The 26,819-nt window shown below is 41.6% G+C and overlaps 1 long non-coding RNA gene across 1 annotated transcript in view; it reads right to left on the bottom strand.

Annotated features, from left to right (window-relative positions):
• Window positions 1-25,338, bottom strand: part of LOC309714655 — a 77,278-nt gene extending 51,940 nt beyond the window's left edge. Inside the window, exon 1 of the long non-coding RNA XR_014278970.1 lies at window positions 25,279-25,338. This is a non-coding gene — a long non-coding RNA (uncharacterized lncRNA). The remainder of the gene's footprint in view (window positions 1-25,278) is intronic.
• Window positions 25,339-26,819: the final 1,481 nt, after the last annotated feature.

Genomic DNA, 26,819 nt, shown 5'->3' with positions numbered 1-26,819 from the left:
ACACTCAAAAGCCTGCCATCCATGGATTCTGTCAGTGTTTTGATCTGTTCACCATCAACATTGCGTGCAGCAGCAACCACAGCCTCCCAGACACTGTTCAGAGAGGTGTACTGTTTTCCCTCCTTGTAAATCTCACATTTGATGATGGACCACAGGTTCTCAATGGGGTTCAGATCAGGTGAACAAGGAGGCCATGTCATTAGTTTTTCTTCTTTTATACCCTTTCTTGCCAGCCACGCTGTGGAGTACTTGGACGCGTGTGATGGAGCATTGTCCTGCATGAAAATCATGTTTTTCTTGAAGGATGCAGACTTCTTCCTGTACCACTGCTTGAAGAAGGTGTCTTCCAGAAACTGGCAGTAGGACTGGGAGTTGAGCTTGACTCCATCCTCAACCCAAAAAGGCCCCACAAGCTCATCTTTGGTGATACCAGCCCAAACCAGTACTCCACCTCCACCTTGCTGGCGTCTGAGTCGGACTGGAGCTCTCTGCCCTTTACCAATCCAGCCACGGGCCCATCCATCTGGCCCATCAAGACTCACTCTCATTTCATCAGTCCATAAAACCTTAGAAAAACCAGTCTTGAGATATTTCTTGGCCCAGTCTTGACGTTTCAGCTTGTGTGTCTTGTTCAGTGGTGGTCGTCTTTCAGCCTTGCTTACCTTGTCCATGTCTCTGAGTATTGCACACCTTGTGCTTTTGGGCACTCCAGTGATGTTGCAGCTCTGAAATATGGCCAAACTGGTGGCAAGTGGCATCTTGGCAGCTGCACGCTTGACTTTTCTCAGTTCATGGGCAGTTATTGTCATGGTCCTGGGTCGTGCGACCCAGTGTTTTGTGTTTAGTCTATTTTGATGTTTATTGATTGTTTAGGTTCATTAAGTTAGTCCAGCCATCTGTATATACCACCCTTGCATTACGTCTCCCTTGCCCTTCGTGTGTTTATGTCTGTGTGTCTTGTACTGTCAAGTTCATGCTGTCAGTTATGTCACCTCCCCCTGTACTACGTCTCCCCGGTTCATGTCTCATGTTTCCTGTTTTACTTTGAAGGCCTGCATTCACTGTCAGTGTATTCAGTTTCACTCCTCCTGTCCTGTCGTTAAGTTCATGTGTGTCAGCTGCGTTCCCATGTGTGGCCACTTCCCCTGATCATTCCTTTAGTCTCTGTGTTTCATGTAGTCTGCGTCGCGTCGTCTGTGTTCCCACCCTCCATGTTTCCATGCCCGGTCTGTTGTATTCATAGCCTTACCTTAGTTCATTCCCAGTTTAGGTTTCTGTTTAGTTATTGCTTTTGAGCTGCCCTTATTCTTGTTTGTTTCTCTTGCGTTACCAGCCACAATAAAAGGCTCGCTTTTGTTTAAAGTTTACTCCCGTGTCACTCGTGTCTGCACCTGAGTCCTCCACGCACTCTCCACACGGTCTGCCCCGGCGGTCCGTGACAGTTATTTTGCACCTTGGTTTTTCCACACGCTTCTTGCGACCCTGTTGACTATTTTGAATGAAACGCTTGATTGTTTGATGATCACGCTTCAGAAGCTTTGCAATTTTGAGACTGCTGCATCCCTCTGCAAGATATCTCACTATTTTTGACTTTTCTGAGACTGTCAAGTCCTTCTTTTGACCCATTTTGCCAAAGGAAAGGAAGTTGCCTAATAATTATGCACACCTGATATAGGGTGTTGATGTCATTAGACCACACCCCTTCTCATTATAGAGATGCACATCACCTAATATGCTTAATTGGTAGTAGGCTTTTGAGCCTATACAGCTTGGAGTAAGACAACATGCATGAAGAGGATGATGTGGACAAAATACTCATTTGCCTAATAATTCTGCACTCCCTGTACAGATGGAAAAGGGACTGTTTTTATGCGTTGACGTTAGCAACAACGACGGTAAAACTATTGCGTGGCTCCGTTGTTCGCTTGTTTCTTTTCGACATAAACATTTCACAATAAAGATGAAGATCCTGTTGAGATTTTTCAAAATAAACTCAATCACGTGAAAGAGTATGCTTGTTTATGAATGAGCAGCAAAAAAGAGAGGTCAGGTGCTAAAAAAATAAACCTTAGAATCAAACATTAGAATTGAAATAGAAAAAAACTTGACGCAAATCGAGTTGCACAACATTCACATAATTTACAGAAAATGTAAAATTTTTGTGATATATACCGTTGTCGGGACAATAAATGTCTCATATCGGGATGCGAAATTTTGGTCATATCGCATAGCCCTAGTCCAGAGGTCCATTTCAGGGACTCCAGTTAGCTGAGGTAGGGCTGTGCGATATGACCAAAATCTGATATCCCGATATAAAATATCTATCCGATAAGGATATACAGTGGGGCAAAAAAGTATTTAGTCAGCCACCGATTGTGCAAGTTCCCCCACTTAAAATGATGACAGAGGTCAGTAATTTGCACCAGAGGTACACTTCAACTGTGAGAGACAGAATGTGAAAAAAAAATCCATGAATCCACATGGTAGGATTTGTAAAGAATTTATTGGTAAATCAGGGTGGAAAATAAGTATTTGGTCAATAACAAAAATACAACTCAATACTTTGTAACATAACCTTTGTTGGCAATAACAGAGGTCAAACGTTTACTATAGGTCTTTACCAGGTTTGCACACACAGTAGCTGGTATTTTGGCCCATTCCTCCATGCAGATCTTCTCGAGAGCAGTGATGTTTTGGGGCTGTCGCCGAGCAACACGGACTTTCAACTCCCGCCACAGATTTTCTATGGGGTTGAGGTCTGGAGACTGGCTAGGCCACTCCAGGACTTTCAAATGCTTCTTACGGAGCCACTCCTTTGTTGCCCGGGCGGTGTGTTTTGGATCATTGTCATGTTGGAAGACCCAGCCTCGTTTCATCTTCAAAGTTCTCACTGATGGAAGGAGGTTTTGGCTCAAAATCTCACGATACATGGCCCCATTCATTCTGTCCTTAACACGGATCAGTCGTCCTGTCCCCTTGGCAGAAAAACAGCCCCATTGCATGATGTTTCCACCCCCATGCTTCACAGTAGGTATGGTGTTCTTGGGATGCAACTCAGTATTCTTCTTCCTCCAAACACGACGAGTTGAGTTTATACCAAAAAGTTCTACTTTGGTTTCATCTGACCACATGACATTCTCCCAATCCTCTGCTGTATCATCCATGTGCTCTCTGGCAAACTTCAGACGGGCCTGGACATGCACTGGCTTCAGCAGCGGAACACGTCTGGCACTGCGGGATTTGATTCCCTGCCGTTGTAGTGTGTTACTGATGGTGACCTTTGTTACTTTGGTCCCAGCTCTCTGCAGGTCATTCACCAGGTCCCCCCGTGTGGTTCTGGGATCTTTGCTCACCGTTCTCATGATCATTTTGACCCCACGGGATGAGATCTTGCGTGGAGCCCCAGATCGAGGGAGATTATCAGTGGTCTTGTATGTCTTCCATTTTCTGATGGTTGCTCCCACAGTTGATTTTTTCACACCAAGCTGCTTGCCTATTGTAGATTCACTCTTCCCAGTCTGGTGCAGGTCTACAATACTTTTCCTGGTGTCCTTCGAAAGCTCTTTGGTCTTGGCCATGGCGGAGTTTGGAGTCTGACTGTTTGAGGCTGTGGACAGGTGTCTTTTATACAGATGATGAGTTCAAACAGGTGCCATTCATACAGGTAACGAGTGGGGGACAGAAAAGCTTCTTACAGAAGACGTTACAGGTCTGTGAGAGCCAGAGATTTTCCTTGTTTGAGGTGACCAAATACTTATTTTCCACCCTAATTTACGAATAAATTCTTTACAAATCCTACCATGTGGATTCATGGATTTTTTTTTCACATTCTGTCTCTCACAGTTGAAGTGTACCTCTGGTGCGAATTACTGACCTCTGTCATCATTTTAAGTGGGGGAACTTGCACAATCGGTGGCTGACTAAATACTTTTTTGCCCCACTGTAAATCACAAAAATGTAACATTTTCTGTAAATTCTGTGAATCTCGGGAAGCTGAAGTGTTTCCAGCTGGGCGTCGTGTATCTGGAGTCAAGTGTTTTACCGATGCATGAAACTACACATTTTTAGACATAGGTTGTAACGGCCGCCGTTTTCTTTGCGGCGTGCTGCAGGGAAAAGCCTGTTCTAACGTTTGAGTCTAAGGCTTATTTGTTAGCACCTGACGGCTCTTTTTTGCTTCTCATCCGTAAATACTCTGCATACTATTTCACAAGATTCAGTTTATTTTGAAAAGTCTCAACAGGATCTTGAGCTTTATTGTGAAAGGTTTATGTGGAAAATAAACAAGCGGACCCGTGATGGTTTTACCATTGTTGTTGCTAACGACAATGCATAAAAACAGACGCTTGTCCGTCCGTAGTGTGGTTATATTAAATATAAGAGAAAGAGAGAACTTTAAATTAATATAGCCACTACAGTGACCATCAAAACGATGAAAAAATATTGCTGTAAACAGTTTATTTTGCAACACCACGAAACAAACGATAGCGTAAAATGAAACGATGGACGTTTTTATATCGTCATCCGATATATATTGTTATATTGAACAGCCCTAAGCTGAGGTTAAGGCTAGCAGTCAGCTAGCAGCTACAGCCACCTGTGTCCCCATCCACCTGTCAGTCAAAGAGGCCACGCCCCTAATAATTCAAAATTTAAGCCTTAATACAATTTAAACAGGTGAGTTAGATCTGTTTCCAAACAACGTGTGTTGCGGACTTTGGTCGCACCTAAACATCCGAGCAACCTTGAAACCATTAACTATCATCTGTATGAACAATAACTGCTGCATCATACAAAACTTCATTAGCTAGCACAAAATATAAAGGAGTGTAAATGAGCAAACTGGATCTCCTATAACAGGCGTAAAAAAACAGCATCTGTTTAGTGAAGAGGCAGTCTTTCCACGTCCCCTCTGCCTACCTTTAATCCTCTAACATTAGGCACTTTGTTGATTTTGATATCCACCAAAGAATAGTTTCCAGCTTTGAGTTCTGACAGGAGCAAATTGGGCTATTAGACATCAGACTGTTGCCTCTCAAAAGAAGCCCTTGCTCTTTCAACCTTGTATTTTCCACTCTAACTAAAGTCTCCATTGGAGCTTTGAAAGATGATCTGTTCATGACTTGCTATCAGAATCTTTGTGCACCTGCATCTTCATCTGTATCAGCAGTATTTTATTTTTCTAACCATTTCCTAACATCATGCTTTTTCAGGAGCGCTGACAAACCTGTTCATACCATTCACTGAAAATCACAATCTTCACTGTCAAAATAAAAGTCCTAAATGCACTACAGCCTATTTGTTATCATTTCTGTACAAATGGATCTTTTCTATGGAGAAGCTGATTCCTTGTGGAGACCACAGCGTTGTCATATTCTTTGACACACCATATTTCCAGGGTAGTGCAAAGCTTATCCACCCACCTGACAAAGATCCATTACCTCCCTGATACAGGTGTACAGCTAACAACACCTTTAGCTAAGGTCTGTGCTTGTCCAAATATTAAGGAGATTAATTAAAAGTCAATTAGGCGGTGAAGCGTAACTGAGTATGATTGGGTTTCACTAGGAATTCAGAGCCAGGGCCATGCTTAAAGAGAACATGTTATACTTTTCTACAAGAACAATTCGATTTAACTTTAAAGTGTCGAATCACAGCAGCAGTCACCTCCAGGTGCTGTATATTGTACAGCAGCGGTCCCCGACCCTGGGCCACGGACCCGTACCGGTCCGTCAGTCGTTTGGTACCGGGCTGTGAGAGTTGAGGCTCGGGTGTGAAATTGATGGTTTTCAGGATTTTTATCGTTAACTCGGTTTCCCTTGATCTTTACCGTGTTGTAGTTGTGTGTGTTATTTTGAAAGAAGTATTTGCACATTACCATAGCGACAAGAGAGCATTAAGGGGCAGAGAGGAGGATGTTACTCTCAATGTTGTTGGTGCATTTCAGGAGGACGCTGCTAATAAAGTTACACAATTAGACAGTGAATTCGCGTTTACTATTATATTTACAAAATACCACAGTTTATGTCTTGGTCGTATCATTTTATTTTGTTGTATTTATCTGCCATAAAGGCTGATCTGTGAAAATATTGTCTGACATTAAACCGGTCTGTGGTGCAAAAAAGGTTGAGGACCACTGCAATACAGTAATCATCTGACAATTATAGAGAGAAGACCCCAACAATCAGAGGACCCCTATGAGGAACTTGACAATAGTGGGAAGGAAAAACTACCTTTTAACATGAAGAGACCTCTGGCAGAACTAAGCTTAGGGCGGGGCCATCTGCTGCAACTGGTTGGGGTGCAGGGAGGAAAATAGAACAAAGACACGCTGAGAGAGATTAATAATAACTAATGATTACAGGCAGAGAGGTCTATTAACACATCGTGAGTGAAGAAGAAAAACTCCCGGCAATCCCCCGGCAGCCTACGTCTATTGCAGCATAACTAAAGGAGGATTCAGGGTCACCTGGTCCAACCCTAACTATATGCTTTAGCAAATAGGAAAGTTTTAAGTCTAATCTTGAAAGTAGAGATAGTGTCTGTCTCCTGAATCCAAACTGGAAGCTGGTTCCACAGAAGAAGGGCCTGAAAACTGAAGGCTCTGCCTCCCATTCTACTTTTAAATACTCTAGGAACAACAAGTAAGCTTGCAGAGCGAGAGCGAAGTGCTCTAATAGGGTGATATGGTACTACAAGGTCATTAAGATACGATGGGGCCTGATTATTTAAGACCTTGTATGTGAGGAGCAGGATTTTGAATTCTGGATTTAACAGGAAGCCAATGAAGGGAAGCCAAAACAGGAGAAATCTGCTCTCTCTTTCTAGTCCCTGTCAGGACTCTTGCTGCAGCATTTTGGATTAACTGATAGAGCTGGGTGTCATCTGCATAGCAGTGAAAATGTATGCTATGTCTTCTAATGATGCTGCCTAAGGGAAGCATGTATAATGTAAACAGAATTGGTCCTAGCACTGAACCCTGTGGAAGTCCATAGTTAAACTTAGTGTGTGAAGAAGACTCTCCATTTACATTAACAAACTGGAGTCTGATAGATAGGTATGATTGTAGTGGAGATATCAAAGATAGGTACGACTGTGGCACTGAATCAGTCTTTAGCACTACGGTCACCCCGGTGTGTCGGCCAGAATAGCACTTAAGGTCAAATTGTCCCAGAGTATGGAAGAAGGAGCTTGAGGTTCGGTTTGAGGCACTTTATTGTCACAACTCAATTCCCGGGGCAGTAAAACAGTTGCATGTGTATATGTGTGGTTTTCTACAAAGGAAATAAACAATACAAATAACGATAAATAAAGAGAATAGACAACTGACATACTCAGATATAGACATAATACAATATAGTTAACATAACCATATATAAAGATCAGAAAAATATTGTACACTGCAAACTGCTCACACTATGCAACTAAACAGCATTAATGCGAGGTTAAGTTACCGTAGTTACATAGGTACATAGGACTTCCGGTAGTTGTACAAAGGTAAAAGCTTCCCCATTATAATCCACCGGAATGCTCTTATTGTGAAGGGCAAGCGGGAACGTGATACTTCCGGTCGAACTACGATCAGCATTTTATTAATCCTCGTGACTAATTGTCCGCTACAAACTCTATTTTAAAGTAAACAATCACAAGCACCACGTACAACATACAGAGAAGCTCTGCTAACACGGGAATGACATTACGGACATATGAGAGACCGCACATGCGTCAACAAAGCTAAACCAGGATAAGCTAACAACATAAATTACCATATGAAATGAGGGTGAACTCACGCGTTGCATGCGTGGCCTACCACTCCAACTATGGACAACATTAGCTCCTAAATGATAAACACATTACAGTACCAGCATGAACAAAGGCAAAATGCAACACATGTTAATACTCACTTATCATTCACGCACACATAACATCCCACAGCAATCAGTGCACCCCCACAGGACCAACACTGCTCATCAGACATTAAACTGCCCACCTTACTAACCGGATGATGTCACCAGACGGTGGGCTGGCCCAAACTGACAGAAGATTATCTACTGTTCATTTAATATTCAAACTTATGAACATCAATAGAATTATCCTATGAACTTTGTATCATTGTATAAAAGGCCCCAAACCACTGCAGTGCAGTCAGTACCTGTAATACCTAGAGCGTGCTCTAATCGCTTTAATAGGATATTACGGTCGACAGTATCTCTTCAGATGATCTGTTAGCTGTGTGACAACTACTCTTTCAAGGGTGTTTGATATGAAAGGAAGGTTGGAGATTGGCCTATAATTAGCTAAGACTGCTGGGTCTAGAGATGCTTTTTGAGTAAAGGTTTAACTACAGCCAGCTTGAAGGCCTGTGGTACATAGCCGATCATTAGAGATAGGTTGATCATATTTAAGATCGAAGAATTAATTAATGGCAGGACTTCTTTGAGCAGTTTTGTAGGAATGGGGTCTAAAAGACACGTTGATGGTTTGGAGGAAGTAATTATTGAAGTTAACTCTAAATGTCTAAATGAATATCAATGGTACTGAAAGTAGCTGTAGATAATCACAAACACTCCTGCGTATCAACAGGCAGATCAACAAACAATGAGGTCAAAATAAATAAATAATAAAAATAAGAATCAATAACTCGATTAATATAGAATAAGAACAACAATGTCTAAAAATGAACAGTGACAGAAAAATCACTCAAACTGACCCATGTTGATCTAACAGCTGAAGGAATCCAAGATTTTAAATCTCTGTTTGTTCCTGTGGGGCAGCTGAGAGCCACTTCCCAAAGCGCGATGATAAAACAGGTCAGGATGGTTAATAATGTGTTTGACCTTCTTGATCACCTGAGTTTCCCAGCATGACCACACGTCTCTGTGCATGAGCTTATGATTTTAGAGCAGGTGTGAACAATGCTGGGAGTTTCTATTCTTAACAGATGAAACATTAAACCAGCAGAAGAGAGAAAATGTTGAAAGACTTTAATAAATTAAAAACATTAGATATTACATTAAAATTAAAAGATTTCAACGACCTTGACAAATATATTCTCTGCTACCTCCATTTTATGATGGTCTTCGTGTTCACAGTCAACTTGAGTTGGTGGTGAAAGATCGTGCTGAGATATCTGTAAGACTGCAGGATCTGTACGTCCATGCTGTCAATACACCGGCTTTATACTTGGTGTTGCAGTGTTACGGTGTTACAGCATCTGAAGTCGTTGATCAGTTCTTTTGTTGTTGACACAGTTAGGTGCAGGTAGTTATCGCCACACTATTTCACAAACTAAGGTGTGTCAGGACCACGGACAGGGACAGCAAGGACAAGAGGACATCAGAAACCCCAACTATTAATCTGTTTTCATAAAAAGTCCTGCAGCTGTCAGCAAACATAGGAGAAACAATCAATCCTACTGGACAGTTAACAAGAATGTGTTAAACTCTTTTAGTAAGAAAGTTTAAAATGTGAGTCCAGTGCGAGAGCGGGCTTTTTCAAGCTGCTTACAGACCCACTTCAGTTTAGCACCATCCACACTTTTACTTGACTAATAAGCAAACTGCAAATGATCACGTTTTCCATTAACAGAGGATACACTAATATTTGTAAGATCTGTCCAAGGTTTTCATTTGCAGTGAGACTCAGAGACGGTGGAGGTGCCCTCAGTTATTCCTGTGCAGGGTGGAGTTGATACGTTTGGGTTTTCAGAGGTGTCGTCGAGCACGCACAGCGATTTCCAAAAAAACGGTCAGGTCTGTTTTTTATTCAGTGCTAGAGCAGGGCGATAAGACCAAAAATATTTATCATGATATACATTTCAAAATTTACAATAACGATATAACTGACGATATAATTGACACCAGACAAAATACTTTACGACTCCACAACTTTATTAGTGCAAAAAAAAAACAAAAAAAAACCCCTATCAATGTATTTTCACTTAAACAAGCAGCTATTTTATGTGCATTAAAGTTATATAAACATTTAACAGAGCAAATGCAAATTCTTTGCTGACAGTTTAACCAAAAGGCATTTCCAGTGGAAACTGGCCGACATATCCTCAGCATAACCATGTATAATATCCACAACACTTAAAAAGAGGTTATACACACACAATACGGTAATATTATGTTGAACCACAGTACGTATCACTCCGCGGGGCTCCTGCCTACGATAGCCGTAACTAGAGATGGACCGATCCGATATTACGTATCGGTATCGGTCCGATACTGACCTAAATTACTGGATCGGATATCGGAGAAAAATAAAAAATGTAATCCGATCCATTAAATATCACGAAAGCACCTCACAAAACTTGCAACACGCCGTAACTCACCTCAGAACGCATGCATCACGTGATAGAGCAGCTGTGGCATGCAGGACCTGTCATAGCATGTGGAGCTTCGCTAGCAACCTGGCATTTCATCTCTGACAAAGTTATCCCCGAGAGAAGTAAAGCAAGTGTGTAAGTCCATCTCTGAATGTTTGTAAAGCATTCCCACGTTAAGCTTAACAAGCGACTGCCTCTCGCTCTCCTGCTGCTACTTCAATCGTGAAACTGCTTAAATCAGCTGATCGGCTTTTCTGTCGCGAGTCTGTCTCTCGTTTGTTTTTGGCCCACTTTGCACCAGAAAGAGCAAACCAGCGGCTGAACAACAGCAGCACGTTAAAGCTTGATCAGCTGTTGTTAGAATGTATTTAATATTACTTTCTACACCAGGATCTTTTTCTACGTAGCTGACGGCTGGTAACTGTGCAGGGGCGGATCTAGCAAAGTTTAGCCAGGGGGGCCGATAGGGCATTAACTGGGAAAAGGGGGCACAAAGACATACTTTTCTTTCTTATTCTCATTTAAAATGTCTAGCTTTTAATAAATAATTATCTGACACCCAAAGTTTTAATTTGATGTAAAATGAATAGAAGTCAATTACTGTATATAGTGACTATTAAGTCTAATATATATACCCTAGTAAGCTATAGTACTTTTTACTTTGGGAAGGTACCATCTGTGCAGTCTGCAATTTTGTTGAAGAAAGATGTTGAATCTATTTAATATTTCTTGAAAAATAATTGATTTCTGTGCATTTTTTTCACACTGCATCAAATTAAGGTTGATTACGTCGATTAAGCATCATGAGGTGGCGCGTGAGGGGTGGTTCCCTATTTTTTATTTATTTAATTTTGTTGTTGCTGGGAGTTGGAACCCTATTAGTTAGGTTGCTTAATATTTACGCTAAGTACTCTTTAAAATACCAGAATAGGGAGGATGGTGTAGGTCTAAGTTTATTAGATTGATCAGTATTGCTGAACTATGAAATATTTTTTTTGTATACAGGTATAACAGAATAGCTTTAGTGTAGTTGTTGTTTTAAACTTGAGTATGAACTTATACAAAATGCAGCAAGATATTTAAAAAAACAGTTTTGTTGATTAAAAAACACTATATCGGATTCATATCGGTATCGGCAGATATCCAAATTTATGATATCGGTATCGGTATCGGACATAAAAAAGTGGTATCGTGCCATCTCTAGCCGTAACAGGACTCGCAAAATCGCTAGCCCGACGTCCCGGGGCTAGCAATATCTCCGGTCGGGCGACCAAAATCTATCTCAGCCCCGCCCATCGGGCTATATGATGGCCGCTTGATGCTCCGACAATCCATCAAGCGGTGCGGCTTCGTAGCTTAGCAAAGTCATACTGAAACATCTGACAGATTTTCGAGTGCCGTGCACATAAAATCGTTTCGAGGTCAGTAAACACAACCAGAGTTCATACATAAGGCACACGGGATTATAAGGGGCTCTGTCGACTTTCAGAAAAATCAAAGGATTGATTTTAAGTGCGCCGTATTTTCCAAACAACACAGTAATAACGACAGCCCGCTAGCATGCTCTACCAAAAATAGTGCTTTGTTATGTATCTGACGGACGAAAGCTAAACCAGTTCCACACCAGTGAAGCTGCAGCATTTTTACAAACCAGTTCTGGTTCATTGGTTTCATTCAACGATCCACTTTCGCTCTTCTCATTCTCCGTCGCCGCCATGCTTTTTCCGGCGTGTGCGTATGTAAACAAAGGCGCTGCACATGCGCGTTTTACCCATATTCTATCGCCATATTTCATTTTCTTATCGTTGCCCAACATCATACCGGTATTACCGTGAAAGATAATGATATGGCCCAGCCCTATTCAGTGCTACCCGAGAACCTGATTTGCTCTTATTGGACCCAATTATTTCACTAATTAACCTGATTGGATGGAGATTTTGTATCATTACATAATGTTTACAGTCTTTATTTCCTGTTTTAACAAAATTGACATCTACATTAGATGTTCTTCAATGTTCAGTTTACTGTTTAAATGATCTTTTAAAGCTGAACAACACAAATATAAATAAAAAATATCCTGTCTATTTACATTTTACCCTTACTGAATGTCCTCACGGGCTGGAAAGCTTCCGTTGGAGGAAGCTTGTTAAAATAGAGGTGCGGGACTTTTAATTAGTTAAGGTCTATTATTAATATTGATGCTCTTCTTATGGAAGTTTCAGGTCAGATTGAATCTGTTTGGGTATGTTTACCTCAAGTTTTAGAACTTTGAAAATGAAATGAATAAAACTAATGTGGGCTCTTTCATGTATGGGTACTAAATGGACTTCAGCCTATGCATTTGTACTCATTTAAACGTTGTCACTTATGCAAATGTAATGAGGATTTTACTTGAATCTTTTAATGCACCCACCACAACCTAATGCATAATTAAACATTATACAAATAATAGAAGATGCTCATTTCAGCAGATTTGAACCCTGATGGGGGCGATGTTAAAAAAAGAACAGATATATAGGCGTCGCAAAGCTCCTGTCTGTAAGGGGGCTCGATGCACATCATTACATTAAACACAGCAGGAACTGATACCGAGCAGAGGCTGTGAAACAGAACGACGAGCTGATAAATATACAAAGCCTGAATAGATCTGCAGGAGAGCCGCGCTGTAATCTTCATCTTTAACACATCACACGAGAGCCGGGGGTGCTACAGGCTGTTCCTGAAGTTCATGTTCGAGTGTCACTGCAGCTAATCTGATCAGGATCGCACTGTGTGCGTGTCAGCTGAGACAGACAGCTGATAGTCTTCGTCCTCTGGCCCTGACATGTGCCCTCCTCTCCCTCTCCCTCTCCGTATGATTGTCTCATCACTCCTCTGTGCTGTGACTCCCATCTGACGTCCAGACAGGCCCCAGCCTCCCACAGGCTGGATAATCAACATGCTGTCACTATACCGTCAATACCATCTGCACACATCTACCCTGCCGCCTGCTAGCGCTCGCACCGTTTACTGAACGTCCCAGAGGAGCTGAAGGAGCAGCCTCAGCTCTGACATCGAGCTGCGTCTCCAACTGACGTCACACAGAGAGCAGGGTTGTGGAACGTCGACCATCAGTTCAAATGTAAAATATTCATAGAATATTTTAATATCTCAACCATTCTGGATGGGATGATGTCAGCTGATGGTCACCTGAGACACTTCCACAGATTTGGGTTACATATCTACACGCCTGAATCGCCGTTTATGATGTTAGTAAGTTATCTTAATATCAGTACATATCTTTGGCTGTTTGAATGTGAAAGCAATATCCCACCAGCCACCATAATTAATCTGCTGCCAGCTCTCCAGTAAAAAGCCTGAGTGATGCTGGATTACATGAGTATCACAACAGAGCAGTGAACAATCATCTGTTTCCTGATATGTGCTTCATGTGGAAACATGAATGAGTCCAGCTTTAGCTTACATAGATACACCAAACAAGAAAACAGACACAATTACCAGAACAATGGAAATGAGTTAAAGTTCAGCCGAAAGTTAACTTAACACAGCCGGACCATCATTATTCATCATCTTACCAAAGCCAGAGGTGGACAGTTAAAATGAAAACTATAAAACTAATGAAGCTGAGGCACCTGCGAACTCATTTGAAGGAACCCCACATCTGTGCCGGTGCACATGTGTGTAAATACAAACCAGCGACACATTAAAAGAAAAGAGACCTGAAGTGAAAATGAACTGCTTCTTATACAGTTCTCTTCTGTTTTGCCGGAGCACTCTGTGCTTTGAAAAACATTCACCCGAGCACTGTTTCTATGTCTGAGTGCTTTCTACCTAACATTCACAGTCCAACGAATGCATCAAAAAGCTGTTTGGGGTGTGGTATGTTGCCCAAAGATACTTTGAATTAGGGGTGGGCGATATAAACAATATACGATAGAAACGATATAAATTTGGCCAACGATAGAGACTTTGACTATATCGCTCTATCGCAATAGCGCATGTTGATGATGTCATCAAGCTGCGCCTGTTTTGGTCGAAAGCATCGCAGCGGCTAAAACCATTATCATCTTTAAATTATGGCGGGCGACAGTCATAGCAAAGAGATGAAGCACTTTTGAAATATGGGGAAAGCCAAAAACTGCGCTTCCTCCACTTCCGTAACTTTGATTCATTAATGTTGAATTCTCTGGCAGCTGTTCTGTTCCCATGTTGTTGCAGTATATTAACAACTAACCTCGTATTGTGGATGAATGATCTCAGTTGTTCTCCTGACTGAAGTTTGCCCCGTGTATAGCATCCTGCTATGCGATTGCATTTGTCCCTGACCACCAGAATCCCTCACGTTAACTTTTATCGAGTGGAAAAAAAAGTTGGTGTTCATCCTCCAGCTTCACTGTGCTAATGTTATGCTAACATAGCTGTGTCGCTAGCAATCACGTAGCACAACATTATATACCAACTTCAGTAACCCTGCAAACACCACTGCTGTTTAGTTTTCTGTCTTCATTTATGTTGGAAGTGGTAGCAGAGCTGTACGTTTGAATTAGTTTCAAAAATCTCTCAGTCAGAACATGGTATGAAATGTTTAGGTGGAAACTAGCGAGCTAACTTCCTGTTAACTTCTAACACCGTTAAATTTAATAACTTCTGTTTTCATGGATGCCTGGATGTAAAAATTTATTGTTACACCCGATAAAGCAGCAACGCTGATGATTTAATTAAAGATGAAAGAATTTAGACCATTTTTAACTCTTAGTGTTCGTTTGACTTTGGGACCTGAAGGTGACGGAGTTTTGGACCCAGATTACTCCGCGAAGCTCCTCACTACGGCAGCCGTAATGCTCTGACAATCCATCAAGCAGTGCAGCTTACCAAAGTTGTACTAAAACATTTTTTAACAGATTTCTGCAGCCAAAATCGGTTCGAGGTCAGTAAGCACAACCAGAACTCATACATAAGGCACACTCTAGATTTTTGAGAAAATTAAAGGATTTTTAGTGTGGAAAATATGTTATACAGAAGAAAAGAATATATCGTTACCGCACATGCTTCAAATTATATCGCGATATGAATTTTAGGCCATATCGCTCAGCCCTACTTTGAATCAATTTAGATTAGTAGACCTGCTCAACCTCCTGACCTCCAGCCACCCCTACAGAACAGGCGAAGACTTGGTTCAGGTTAGCTTGCATCTTTAATAATTACCGAATGGTCTGATGATCGGAATCGTTCTCAATCTAAAGGGACGGCAACAAGAAAGTTTGGAGGGAAGTGTCAGAAAAACAAACAACACATGAGGGAAAATGTTCGAGTAGAAAGAGTTTCAGAGAATCTGTGTCTAATAGCACTGAAGGAGGAACGCCGTCTTCACTGTGACTCGTACATCTTATCATCCTCTTACTTTCACAGTAGTGTTGTCACGTGGCAATTTGTGTAAAAATGCACAAAGTTACAGACACTCATTATAGGCCAAAGATTAGCTTTAGCTTAGCTTAACAGCAGTTTTAATGCAGGAAAGCTGGCAACTATGCTGTGACCCAGTTCAAACACACCCACAGTGACCTCCAGACATGTGGTGTGACTGATGTTCACACAGAAACCAGCCCGGGGTCACAGAGGTCACGTTCGCTTTCACAGCACTCGATATCTACAGCAGGTTCAACATCGCTGCTGCATAACAACGCTTACATCATCCTCAAAGCAGTTTGTTCCACTAATGACTCTGACAGAAGCTCCATCACTGTCCTAAAACTCTTTACAGGACACCATGGCAGAGCCAACACTGAAGGCCTCCATCCTGTGTAGGAAACAGCACTTCCTGTTTAGTTAGCATGCCTCAGAGAATTCCTATGATGCCTTTGGGTGTGTTTGCCAACCAATCAGAGGCTAGCACACAGTATGCAGGGAATGACTGTGGTTGTGATTTAGCGGAATACAAACAAAACTGAATTTTAATATCAGTTGTTTTGTTGTTGTTGTTTTTTTAAATCTGCTTCTGTTGGCAGGAAGCTGTGCAGTGGGGGGGGGGGGTCTACGGGTCTTTAAACTGAAATTTTGCTCCCGCTGGTGTTCGAGCTCTTTAAGGTTCGACCTCAGCCTATGGGGCAAACATTTCACGCACTCCTAAAGCAGCTGATGCTGCGGTTTATAATGTCTGTGCTGTACGCAGCTTCTGTGCTCCATGTGAATCATCCCCTGAGTGCTCTGTACTGAACCTCGGTCCATGGAGTCCTCTTCCTCTACTGATCCAGCGATGACAGCGTCCACCCCCAACCCCTCCAAGTGGAAGGCTTAGCTTCGAGTCCCTTGGTGCTCGGCCACAGTCGTGCCCCAGGAACAGCCGCTCCCGTGGGTGGGAGCTGGGCTGACTGTCACTTCTGGCAGTTATCTCCATAAGTTTGGATATTAGAGCAGCCCTCCTCTCACTCTGACACTCACACAGCGGTTTGATGTTGCCCTTGTAAGGCTGGCACAAACATTCATGCCCTCAGTATCACCATGGGAGGCAGAGACGGAGACATGACAGCTATATAAAATTTACCCCGCCTGCCAACGTCTGATTCCATAGAGACCCACTGAGCGACCTCCAGAAACTCCCGTCTAGACAAAAGAGGTGGATGGCAGCGCCGGGTTACCATCAGTCCTTCAGTTTTAAAACTCTCCATCTGAACTTTCACTTCTGGCGTCCTGATATGTCTGCTGGCTTTGCCACACCGCAGGGAGCTGTGAGTGCATCACGGACCGCCAAACGGAGATGGTAGGAATTCAGATTTATTTCCACACGTTCATTTTAAAGATGCTTTGTTGGAGTTTTATCAGGTAAAACCAGAAAGCACGTGTAGGACATCACGTGTTGTGTAGGTGTGCGAGTGCTGGTTAACACGCTGATGATGATCAGTGCGATGGGTTTTTTTAGTGCACGGTGGACTTCTTGATGGTAGTGATGTCACCTCTATTGCTTTACGTACAAACTAAGCTGAGAGCGCAGGCACACTGTCGTTTTCTGAAGTAAAGATGCCATTTCAACATAATTAAACATGAATTCTGAGTCCTTTGTGAGTCTTTGAGTGAAAGCGTTTGCAAAATATTGTGAATAGAGCTGGGCGATATGAGATTTTTTCATATCACGATATGTTTTTTTCATTTCAGGCGATAACGATATCTATCACGATATAAGCCAAATAACTATATTTGTAAGATTTAAATGTGCCATTGCTCACAAGTAAAATGTGAAATAATCAGCAGCTTGTTTTTATTTAAATATTTATTTCCCATAATAAGTTCAACAGGGTAGATGTACTTAAGGAACATGAGACATTTTCAGATAAATAAAGGCAAATATTGCAAACTACACAAAAGGCAGCCGCTAAAGCGTTTAAGTTTCAAAACAGAACAAACAAAACAGACTAAATTGTCAATTCCACTTAGAAACAAAATATTAATTCTAAAAATAAATCTTAGTTTGTTTTACAGAAGAACAGACAAAACTGACTAACTTTTGTCAATATCAAATAAACTGAGAACTAAAAGGAAATTCTCAATCTCTCCTTGTTGTATAGCTGAGCTTTTCAAACAGTTTTAACAGTTACTTTAGTCTGACAAAAGCCGAATGACGAATTAGCGCTTCCAGTCAGAGACTGAGGCTACGTCCACACGTACACGGGTATTTTTGAAAACGGAGATTTTCCGTTTTCGTTTTAAAAAATAATCCCGTCCACACATAAAGGCAGAAATGAAGGAAAACGCTGCTATGAACATGCCAAAGCAGCAGGTGGCGCTAGATTCCTAACCGTGCAGAAATGTTGGCCAATCAGAAGTCTAGAAGCCTCGGTGGGAAAAAGTAAACAAAGCTGGGGCATAGAAGCAGAACCGAGTCGTATGTGTGGACGGACAGTAACTGTGTGTATATGTAAGCATTTAAACACTGCAGAGAGTAGAATTAACAGTATTGTAGAAATTCATTTCACCGAAACAATAACGTGGCGCACAGTGTGACGCATGCACCAGTTTATTGTATTTCCAGACTTGATTTCGGCACAATTTGCAGTGCACGCTACTCTGTTTTTGTCAGACTTGAAATAGCCGAAATACCTTCACACTACGGAGCTTCTATGGCTCTTCCGTTCGACAATCTCTCCGGCGTTGGAACCATCATCTGTTTTCTCTTCGGTCACGCTCGGTTGATTTTTCTAGTCGGCACACTCATTTCCTCCATTACCCGCTGGCTGCTTCCCAAACAAACACACGTGCGGCTTGGCACTTGTGCTGTACGTAACAAGTCACGCGACGTGACGCTGCGGCTGTGATTGGTTCGGCTCTGCGCTACTTAATTTAGATTGGCTGACCTTTTTTTTTTAAGAGGACAAGAGCGGCGAGGTCTATCGCGATAGCTTAATTTCTCTATCGAGTAAAAGTTATATCGCGATACATATCGTTATCGTTCTATCGCCCAGCTCTAATTGTGAAATAGTTCCACAGTTTATTTGTACAGCACATTCAAACACAACAGACACTGACCGGTAAGCTCATCAACAAACAAGACTGACCAATTAAAACCAGTAAATAATAAAAATGAAAATAATAAAAGTAAAAGAGATGCCCTGGGGAAAAGGTCATACTAAGTTAAAGCTAGTCTGAAGCTGCAAAAGCTCATGAAAAGAAGCGAGGGAGACGACTCCGGAGTTTTAGGGCTGTGACTGAAAATACACCGTCGCCTCTAAGAGCCAATCGTAGTCAATCATATCTTAAGAACATGACCACGTTCCCTGAGTCTAGCAGGTGCAGTCGTGTTTGGCTCAATCCAACAACATAAGTTGCAGTAATCCAGTCTAGATGTAAAAACAGCACGGATGCAATGTTCCCCCCTAATTTTTCATGTGTCTGAGCGAACACACAAACTCCCTGAGCGGTCCCTTGGACCACTGTGAGGAACAGCAGACGTGTGCACTGTGGTCACGCCAGCATCGAATCCATCCAAGTTACATCGTTTATTAAAATAATCAAATTACAGCATTTATGTTAGACTTTTAATTAAGTGTTTTAGCCCAATTACAATGAAAATGTAAAAAATCTTGTTCATGACCTGTGCAGCATGTTAACACTATTGGAAGTATGAAAACAACTTTTTTTTTCTTTTATAAAGCTCTGACTGTATGATGAGTCTGTGGTCTGGGAGAGAGTCTGTAACTCTCTGTCTGCAAAATACAGTAAATAATGACCAGTGTTGGGCAATTAATTATATAGCTACTTCAAAAAAGTAACTGAGTTATGCAAACAACAAAGTGTTTGGCAGCTGTTTACCTAAAAATGCAGCCAAAGCAATTTTTTAATAAACCTTTCAAACTATTTACAGAACAATCAGCTGTTCTGCATCAAATCTGATGCCACACAAATTATTTGTGCCGCTCCAAAAAATAATTTCTGTCCACTATGAGATGAAGGAGAACACCAGCCTGATACCTGCAGGCCTGACAGCAGCAGATGTATCACTGCTGTAACACCTGTAACATTCAGCAGTCGCCTCATTGTTCTGACACAACAAAACTATTGACTACACTACACACTAACTACACACTAACTACACAAGATTTGCGCAAAATGACCCAAATCTCTCACATCTCAAAACCACGCCATCACTCCTAAAACTTCCCCCTTCCTAAACAACTAGATGCCACGTTGCCATATAATTTTTTGATTGGTCAACATGGTACATTTTCCACCAATAGGAAAGGGTGGGGGTTTTTGCTCACAGGCTTTCGAGCATTTTCCTTATAAAACGCCGTTTTTACCATTTCTTCCCGCAGTAAATATAAACAACGACAGTATTCAGGAAGAAAACCAAACAGTGCAGTTATTTTTATCATAACTCTGGTTTTACGTGGCCGATCAACACAATTTAAAAACTGGTATAAAGTCCACACTTTTCAGTTGTTCCGTCTGTCCTGCTCACATCTCAAATGGTTGTGCACGTTGTCATTAACGTGGCTTCACTCCACATCAGCCGCTTTGCTCGCTAAAACACCGGTGTCGGCACATAAGGACGCTGTCAGAGCCTGTCAACCACGTGGATTAGCTGCGTATATACGAATGTGAATCGCATCATTGGCTGGACTATGGGATAAGGTGGCATCGTTCTAATCCCTTACGGGAGCAGCCAGTCACTCACTGACTAACAGTGCAAAACAGAATTGTTAAACTTTTAATTTTAATTGCAATTCAGGTTAGATTTTTTTTGTGCGCAACGCAGATTTTCTGTGCGCAGAGACCATGCCAGCAGTGCGTAACAGATAAATATGAAGGCATGCCGGCTCGGACGTCGCTCGGATCAACAAGGTCCGCGCCAGGTGTTGAGGAACCAGGGCACCCTGACGAAAAGTGGGCTACTGGAACAAGAAGGCATCGGTGGGCAAGACACGAAAACAGGGCGTTGTTGGAATGCTACTATGCAAGTAACCCTGGGGAAGGGGTTACATGAATAGGATGAGGGACCTATGGATTCTTCGATACCTTCAAGTGGCTCCAGCAGATCCCGGGAACAACATCGGAGATCTCTGTCCAGAAGAGCGCAGTCCTGGGAACAGCTAGGATACTGCGCAGGACCCTCAAGCTCCCAGGCCTCTGGTAGAGGACCCGAGCTTGAAGGATAAACCGCCCGCAGGTGCGAGCTGGGTGTTAAATGTTACACTGTAGAAAACGATGGGCCAACTCATCTCCAGTGCAACATTAATTTTTACAGAAACTGTAAAAAAACAGAAACATCAGGTTAACAGTACACTGCCTCATCACGTACTGACAACACTCCTTCTACACCGTTTTACACTTGCACTGTAAAACAACAACACAGTAGTACTGAACCAGTTCCTATTATAACCAACAAGATTACCTTCTCTATATTTATACAGTTTTATATCACTTTTATGAACCGACTGAATCACAAAAATCATTTTATTGTACGGACGAATACCAACATGAACTCTGACTACAGCTTTATACGGTTTTTAACTACTGTTTTATCCGATTTATCAATTTGAACTGCATTTATCAAACTAGATTCAGTTTAAATAAATGCTTTTTAATATATCTCTACAGTATTCGTGTAGCTGCTGCTGTTCTGTGAGTCTATGGTGCATGTGGTGTGATATGCCCAAGTAGAAAGGACGGCACTGCAACGCTGGACTTGCCCTTACTCTGGGCTCCCTCTTTATTCTGGCAACTGGTACAAAGAAAACAGCACACAGTCGTCATCAACAGTGTGAAAAGCAACTGCAACATTCAGTTCACCAGCCTGGGAGTATTTTCCTTTTTTTCCCAAACATAACACTTAACAAAAGACTAATATATATTTCTCCAACACAACATCGACTTTCTTTAAAAGTTCTAGCTGAAACCAAACCTGTGATCATGTAGTGGCAGTATTATTTATTTATTTTTCTCCTTATGGTAACTGAGAAATGAGAGACATTATATCTCCTTTTTCCTAACCAACAACAACAATAACATATAAAAACAGCTTTTCTCTTATAAAACAAACATCATTCTTCATCATTTTTAATACAACAGCATCAACTAAAACTTGTACTTAACAGTGCCTACCTGATCCAAAGTAAACATTCAGTTCCGTTAAGAATTAGAACAATTACAATCTCACAGAGAAACAGAGCTGAGTACAAGTCAAAAAGCACCCGACTAGCTAACGAATATTAGCTTAGCATGCTAACTAAAAATGCTACTCGTGAATAAAGTTACTAGCCATGCATCAAAGTGCCTGTAACTTTCAGGATACATGCTAGTACTGCTTACAATCAAAACACGTTGACAATTACCACTATGAGAACGTTTTCATTAATACACATACCAAATTGACAACAGCATGGCTCACAAACAATTTGGAACCTTAACAGTTGCAGTTGCGGTATTTGTCCACCAGGTGGCTTTGGAGCGTGATGTCATGGGAGGGGGCGTGGCCGCCGAGGCGCCATTTTAGCAGGCCAAACAAAGGGCTAAGGAGCAAAAGCATAAGTAATAGTTCGCGCTTGCTGTGTTGTCGGTTGTAATGTTATATCGCATGATCGGGAAGGGAATAAGCTGGAAAATGGGCTCTGTTTTTATCCTTTTCCACCTGGAAGCAATGTGAGGGAGCTCATGTATTGGATGTTACCAAAAGAAGGCATCTAGCCTGGATAGCAGCTGTGAGACGAGCTGATATCCAGTTCTCTACCATCCCCAGATATCTGTTGGTGCTCCAGACATTTTCATTAAGGTGAGATTTAAATAAGTTCATATTACTCTTTATAACCTATTAGTTTCATTTTCAATGCGCTCTGAGGTCATAGCAAATTAGAACAAACATCCTAATGAGTGATTTTGTAGATTTACGTTCTATTTATAGAGTTGCTAATTGTTTTTCATTATTGCAGGCAAACCAGCCTATGAAATGGATGAAACAAATCCTGAGTGGGTTCCTACACATGGGGCACTCCGAAATCCCTGCTTCAAACTACATGCTACATACCACCATGCCAATCAGATTACATCTTCCATGTGAGGGTGAACGTGCCCCAGTGTGGTAGTAAAACCAGGGAAAATGCTCGTTTAATACTCTTAAAAGTCTTGTGCTGTATATGTAGTGACAGTAAATAACAGAATGCTAGTAGTGGGTGATATTATTTAAATGCTGTCATGATTTTATGTGAACATTTTGTCATTTGTATACTATAAACAACATGGAATCTACATTGTAACTGATGTGATGTTCTACAAAGTGGTTTTAATAATTTTAAAAAAGGCAAACGTTTGTTTCTTTATTCAACTTTTGAACAGTGGTACTTAGTAAGTACATATTCAGTAAATGCAAATTATTTACATGGCAATGCACTTGAGGCATAAATGTAAACCCCTAAATACAACATCATCGGTTATTCAGAACAGAACTATGCTTGGAGAAATATTTTCCCATCAGTTCAGACAACACTCCTTCACAGTAGCAGGTGGAATTTTTCTTTTCTGAGGACGGCTTCTTTTCCCTGTCACTACAGATGGTCTGTTTATGTTTTGATTGAGATACTCTTTTTGGGCAGCTGAAGAGGAGAAGTCTATCTTATAGCCAACCACTGACTGTATCTTGGTCACATTACCCAGCAAAGCCCAGTATGCAGGTTCATCTGTAACAGTCCTTGTGCCACGAATCAACACTATTGCTTCTACTTTAAACAGAAGAGCAGTGACGTGGGTGCAGGTCTCCACGACTCCGGCCATACAGCTGCAGTGGGCGGCTTCAACCTTCCCTGTGATGCTCACAGTGACCCACAGCTGCAATGCTGGTTCATTCAGTCTTTGAGAGTGCAGGACCTGAAACACACACAAAGTTCTTTAAAGACAAGAACTTTAATGAGGCAAGGCCGATGTGTTTTATCTACTTTCTAATCCATTTATCATAAATGAAACAAATAAAGTGTTTTTATGTATCATCTATAGGACGCTGCATGCTATATTCTAAATCTGCCTGTTTTTGGTTTTGTTGTTTTAATCTGCCAGCAAAAAATTAACCTAAAGTATGTAATGCAAGGATGTAATCACTTTCAAGATGGAGAAAGCATAAAGTTTGACTTTAAGTGACAATTATGAATCACTTAATATGATAAGGAGATTCTGCAGGTCATTGATCAATGTATAAAACCAAAATAGAATATATTTGTAGTTACACAGGACAAACACTTAAGCAATATGTATAAGTAGGATTATTTATAATAAATGTAAATTAATTAGTGAAATTTCTTTAACCATAGAGAATAACTACATCCTTCAGGACAATGTCACATCAATGCACTGAACTCACTATGTTATCTATCTAACAGAGCCTCAACATGTTCTCACTGTAATTTCCCCCTCATGAATGAATTTATGCTGCACTAATGTGAATGTTCGGGGGAAAATCAAACACATTTTACTCGCAGTACTCAAGCTGACTTACCTTTGTTTGAATGACGGCGTAGTCACGACGTGGAGGCTTAAAAATAGCCAAATCTTGTACCCGATCCTTGGTGAACTGGATGTGCGCCTCCAAACATTTATAATTGCGAAATTGGTTCGCCGTGTATGCGCTTACTCCACAGACAAGGTAGGAAAATATATCAGGCTAAGTCAATCGCGACTGATCTTCAGGGTTTCTACTCCACTGCCGTTATTTCATACGGGTCAACATTTCCCATGCACGCTATTTTTTGCAAGTACCGTCTCTTTGCATCTGGACGCAATCTGTCTCCATAGCGTCCTTTTTCTTTTGAGCTGCTTTTAAGTGTGGTTTGTAGAAATCTTCCTTCCAACATAGTGTTTGTTTTGATTCGTGGCCTGCTACAATGGTGCCGCGCTCCCACAATGCACTGCGGCGTGACGTCAACTCCAAAACCCCATTCACAAAGCACATCAATTTTGAGGAAATTCATTAAGTTGTTTTCTAACTCTGTTCCATTCGCTCTTAATGAAAAGAACATAAAGCGATTTACATTTTCTCAGACTGTCCAAAAAATACACAGTGCGGCTCTGCAGACTTACAGCACAGTCTAATAACTGAATTAGCACAGGTATAGTAACACGTGTGCTCCACTAGCCTGACTTTACATTTAGCTTACCATTTCCGTTTCCACACATTGACTCTGTTCAAAGAAGGTTTGGCCATAAGCTCGTGCTTTCACTGTCGTCACGTACATCCCTCAGTAGTTAGCTTATATCCTTTTAACTCACAAAGACATGAAACAGTTCTCGGGTTCATTACCACGATCGCCACGGACTGCGAGTCCGCCATTTTTGCAGACATCTGGTGGCGATTCATTTTTACGAACCCTTAAACTCATGAATTCACTCTTTAGCTTGACATCTGTTACACTGTAAGACGTTTATGATTGATTGCTACTTTTGTCTATAACTTATATATTATTTTCAACCCAGCTTACCTGTAAAAAACAGAGAAGGCAGGTTAACAAAAGCCACTCGGTACGTAGGCTGTACGCTGCCTCAACACGTACTGACCACACTTCTTCTACTGAGCTGTCAGCTGCTGATGCGTAAGACACTGAGCGCCCTCTGCTGGCGAAACATATATTACAGCACAATAGACAATAACAGTAGTCTTTCCTAAGAAAGTGACTTTAAGCATAAAAATAAAATGGGGGGCAAATATTTTCATGTATTTATCTTTATAATAGTGCCACATATAAAAAAAATTAATTCCCCTGTTGCCCCTGTGGGCGGCCTGTTGTCCTTCAAGCTTGGGTCCTCTACCAGAGGCCTGGGAGCTTGAGGGTGTTCCTAGGACTGCGCTCTCTGGACAGAGATCTCTGATGTTGTTCTTGGGATCTGCTGGAGCCACTCGGCTAGCTTGGGAGTCACTGCACCTAGTGCTCTGATTCAGAATCCGAATCAGAAATACTTTATTAATCCCCAAGGAAATTATAGGGTACCACTGGGACCACTGTTACCTTCACCCTGCACATCTTCTCGAGCTCTTCTCTGAGCCCTTGGTATTTCTCCAGCTTCTCGTGTTCCTTCTTCCTGATGTTCCTGTCATTCAGTATCACTGCATCACAGCCGTCTTCCTCTGCTTGTCCACCACTACTATATCCCGTCACCTATTACCCATCACCATTTTGTCCATATACCTTTGACTCATATAACACAGAGAAGTAATATGTCAGTGGTCACATTTCAATTCAATTGAATTTTATTTATATAGTGCCAAATCAAATCAAACTGTCACCTCAAAGTGCTTTACACTGTTGTTCTACAATAATACAGAGATGAACGCCCCAATGAGCAAGCACTTAATGACAGAAGGAAGGAAGAACTCCCTTTTAACAGGAAGAAACCTCCAACAGAACCAGGCTCAGGGAGGGGCAGCCATTGTTTGGGGTGAGGGGAGGGAGACGGGACAAAAAGAGACACACAGTGGGGGAATTTAATTTCTTGCCTGGGAGAAAATTATTTCTTTGAAGAGTTTAACAAAAACAACTGGAAGGATCAAAACATCTGTTCTGTTTGAGCTTCTCTAACGCCTTGTCCCATAAGCACCTCAGCAGAGAGACTCGTCTTTGGGTTATATTCGGTGGTGTTCTTTTAGGGTGCCTCTGTGATCTCCCTGAATGTATTTAGATGTTTGCGTCACTGATCGCTGTAATTAAAGAGACTCACTGAGAGAAGTAAGTATGGCAGCTCTGAAGGCAGCTTCTTTACTTCACTGCCGCTCTTTATTGTTTGAATACGTGACATCACAAGGTATTATGAGTAGAACAGGAAATGGATAACCCGAGACTGTGGTCACACGAGGAAGCGAGAACACAGAAAAGCAGTAAAAGCTTGGACAGATGGACAGGGAGCGTTTCATTTAAACATCATCACCGTCATCATCCATGTCAGTCCCACTGGCTGGGGACCAGCTGCTCAGTGGGAAGATGATGTCTCCACTCCACAGAGAAACGGCCTTCAGAGACTCGGCTCG

The sequence above is a fragment of the Aulonocara stuartgranti genome (genome assembly GCF_965226115.1).
Source record: "Aulonocara stuartgranti genome assembly, chromosome: 1".
NCBI classification, from domain to species: domain Eukaryota; kingdom Metazoa; phylum Chordata; class Actinopteri; order Cichliformes; family Cichlidae; genus Aulonocara; species Aulonocara stuartgranti.
This window is presented reverse-complemented; position numbering and strand designations above follow the sequence as displayed.